The following is a 4088-nucleotide window of genomic DNA, read 5'->3' as shown; positions in this document are numbered from 1 at the left end:
AACCGTGAAAGGGGCGGGCCCAACAAGGTCCCCTTCATGGGCACTATCACTGCTTGCTGTCAGGGAGGCTGCCAGACAATTTTCCATGCACACTCTGGGCTGGGGGGCAGTCAACCACCAGTACACACAGCAGAACCTAAACCCATACCATTATTGCTAAGCAGCAAGACAGGGGCCCATTGCACTCCCACGGGGCCTTTTTAAATGCAATCCATAACCCGGATTTGCCAGGAACCCTTCTTACTCCTCCTACTTGCATGTGACACTGGGCTTAGGATCTGCATAGGAAACACACACACAAGCACACACCTACCTTTGTTGCCTGCAGATGCCTCCTTGGCTGTCCCCAAACGGTATCAAACCAACACCCACGGGAAGCTGTAAGCATAGAGGACATGCCTGCACCCCATTGGACTTACCTGTGTGGGTTAAATCCGGGTTATTTGACAACCTATGGCGGTGATGGTTCTGCTCAGGCAGAGCAGTGCTGATGCTCCTCATAAAGCTGTCGCTGCTGTGAAGGTTCTAGGTGACATCACAAATCCCTATGGTTACATACACAACAAAGCTGGGTTGTTGTTGTTTACACTCTGCAAGGCCTGTGGAAGTGAGTGACATCATAGCACTGTAGTTCTGAGGGTTCAAGATGGATGCAACAATCTCCTGTTGCTTCTATGAAGGCCATAATAGACGACATCACCAAACAGCTCCATAGTCACATACACAGCAAAGGAGAGATGTTGTTTACACCTAGTGATGTCAGTGGTATTGAGTGACATCACAGCACAGTGCTAAGGCTCCTGGGCCTGGACACAGCAGCGGCTGCAATATCTCAACGGAGAATACGTTTATATCTATGTGTGTGTGTGTGCGCATATATATATATATATATATATATATATATATATATATATATATTTCTCCGCCGAAATCACTTTTAAACCCATTTCCACCTTTTTTTCCCTTCTCTTCCTCTTACTTTTTTTTCACGTTTTTTTACGTTTTTCTCCTTTTCGCCTCTTTTCTGGGCGTATTATTCTTCTTTTTCTTCTTTTTTTCGTCTAATGCATACCCCATCAGTGCAGCAATGCTTATTCAATACCGCCAGCAGATGGAGACACTGGGGGATCATTTTCTAAGGATTTATACTGATTTTTCCTGTCTGAATTTGTCGCACAGAAAGTTGCAGGCCAAATATGTGTGACATTTCTGCGACTTTAGCTTCTAGAGCATTTTTACAACATTATACATAGGTGCTGAATACATAAAAAGCGACTGTTCAGCGACAGACAAGTCGCATCGGCTGAAAGTAGGCCAGAATGTCAGTCCATGTTGGAGCAGGTTTAGATACAGTCTAAAGCATAGATCTCAAAGTCTGTGCACAGAATTTAGCAAGGGCCTCGCACCTTCTGATGCATCAGGTAGGTGCACAATAGCATAGCCTAACCCTCTGTACTTTGGTCTATATTGATGCGGGACATAGACAGCCAGCTGATGACCAATCCATTAGTGCAATGGATGGCTGGAAGCATTTGTCTTTGCCTTTGCAATACCACAGAAGCAATGCATGGTCAATGTACAGCAATGACACACCTGTGTGAACAGCCAGGAGACCCCCCCCCCCCCCCCCCCCCCCATGTTATGTTACATAGTTACATAGTTAGTACGGTCGAAAAAAGACATATGTCCATCAAGTTCAACCAGGGAATTAAGGGGTAGGGGTGTGGCGCGATATTGGGGAAGGGATGAGATTTTATATTTCTTCATAAGCATTAATCTTATTTTGTCAATTAGGAACATTCAGCACCCACCCGCTATCAAGGCAGCTGCCTATCATGTCATGCCCTACCTGCACAGGTGTGCTGGCTACTCAAATGATCCAATTAAGGAGGCCATTTAGTCAGCAGCAGCAGAAGTCCTGTGCCTGGACGCTCCAACAGGGGCCAGACACAAGCAGAAGCAGAAGCAGCAGAAGCAGCAGCAGCACCACCTTTTGTTTTTTGGCTGCAGCAGCAGCAAGGCCCACAGGGCTGGCTAGCTGGCTAGCCAGCAAGCAGGTAGCAATGAAAGTAGGAATCTTTCTTTTTAACCCTGTAAGGGGGTGGTGCACTGTACCCGAAGATACTGCCATATCGGGTCAATGCATAGGGCGACGGAAGCAAGCTTCGAAATCGGCCCCCGTTCTCAAAAATCCATTTAATATATGGTCCCCAGATAGGGGACGTATCAGATATTAAACTGATAAGAACAGATACTACACTTGATCTTAGCCAAAAGGCCGAGAAGCGATAACCGTGAAAGGGGCGGGCCCAACAAGGTCCCCTTCATGGGCACTATCACTGCTTGCTGTCAGGGAGGCTGCCAGACAATTTTCCATGCACACTCTGGGCTGGGGGGCAGTCAACCACCAGTACACACAGCAGAACCTAAACCCATACCATTATTGCTAAGCAGCAAGACAGGGGCCCATTGCACTCCCACGGGGCCTTTTTAAATGCAATCCATAACCCGGATTTGCCAGGAACCCTTCTTACTCCTCCTACTTGCATGTGACACTGGGCTTAGGATCTGCATAGGAAACACACACACAAGCACACACCTACCTTTGTTGCCTGCAGATGCCTCCTTGGCTGTCCCCAAACGGTATCAAACCAACACCCACGGGAAGCTGTAAGCATAGAGGACATGCCTGCACCCCATTGGACTTACCTGTGTGGGTTAAATCCGGGTTATTTGACAACCTATGGCGGTGATGGTTCTGCTCAGGCAGAGCAGTGCTGATGCTCCTCATAAAGCTGTCGCTGCTGTGAAGGTTCTAGGTGACATCACAAATCCCTATGGTTACATACACAACAAAGCTGGGTTGTTGTTGTTTACACTCTGCAAGGCCTGTGGAAGTGAGTGACATCATAGCACTGTAGTTCTGAGGGTTCAAGATGGATGCAACAATCTCCTGTTGCTTCTATGAAGGCCGTAATAGACGACATCACCAAACAGCTCCATAGTCACATACACAGCAAAGGAGAGATGTTGTTTACACCTAGTGATGTCAGTGGTATTGAGTGACATCACAGCACAGTGCTAAGGCTCCTGGGCCTGGACACAGCAGCGGCTGCAATATCTCAACGGAGAATACGTTTATATCTATGTGTGTGTGTGCGCATATATATATATATATATATATATATATATATATTTCTCCGCCGAAATCACTTTTAAACCCATTTCCACCTTTTTTTCCCTTCTCTTCCTCTTACTTTTTTTTCACGTTTTTTTACGTTTTTCTCCTTTTCGCCTCTTTTCTGGGCGTATTATTCTTCTTTTTCTTCTTTTTTTTCGTCTAATGCATACCCCATCAGTGCAGCAATGCTTATTCAATACCGCCAGCAGATGGAGACACTGGGGGATCATTTTCTAAGGATTTATACTGATTTTTCCTGTCTGAATTTGTCGCACAGAAAGTTGCAGGCCAAATATGTGTGACATTTCTGCGACTTTAGCTTCTAGAGCATTTTTACAACATTATACATAGGTGCTGAATACATAAAAAGCGACTGTTCAGCGACAGACAAGTCGCATCGGCTGAAAGTAGGCCAGAATGTCAGTCCATGTTGGAGCAGGTTTAGATACAGTCTAAAGCATAGATCTCAAAGTCTGTGCACAGAATTTAGCAAGGGCCTCGCACCTTCTGATGCATCAGGTAGGTGCACAATAGCATAGCCTAACCCTCTGTACTTTGGTCTATATTGATGCGGGACATAGACAGCCAGCTGATGACCAATCCATTAGTGCAATGGATGGCTGGAAGCATTTGTCTTTGCCTTTGCAATACCACAGAAGCAATGCATGGTCAATGTACAGCAATGACACACCTGTGTGAACAGCCAGGAGACCCCCCCCCCCCATGTTATGTTACATAGTTACATAGTTAGTACGGTCGAAAAAAGACATATGTCCATCAAGTTCAACCAGGGAATTAAGGGGTAGGGGTGTGGCGCGATATTGGGGAAGGGATGAGATTTTATATTTCTTCATAAGCATTAATCTTATTTTGTCAATTAGGAACATTCAGCACCCACCCGCTATCA

The 4088-nt window shown here is 45.9% G+C and overlaps 1 non-coding gene across 1 annotated transcript; it reads right to left on the bottom strand.

The window, feature by feature from the left end:
* Positions 1–2099: 2099 nt before the first annotated feature.
* Positions 2100–2290, bottom strand: LOC130326085 (U2 spliceosomal RNA). The gene has a single exon (XR_008870761.1). It is a non-coding gene; the product is annotated as a U2 spliceosomal RNA (small nuclear RNA).
* Between the last annotated feature and the right edge of the window lie 1798 nt (positions 2291–4088).

Source organism: Hyla sarda, unplaced genomic scaffold (genome assembly GCF_029499605.1).
Source record: "Hyla sarda isolate aHylSar1 unplaced genomic scaffold, aHylSar1.hap1 scaffold_2796, whole genome shotgun sequence".
Lineage (NCBI taxonomy): Eukaryota > Metazoa > Chordata > Amphibia > Anura > Hylidae > Hyla > Hyla sarda.
This window is presented reverse-complemented; position numbering and strand designations above follow the sequence as displayed.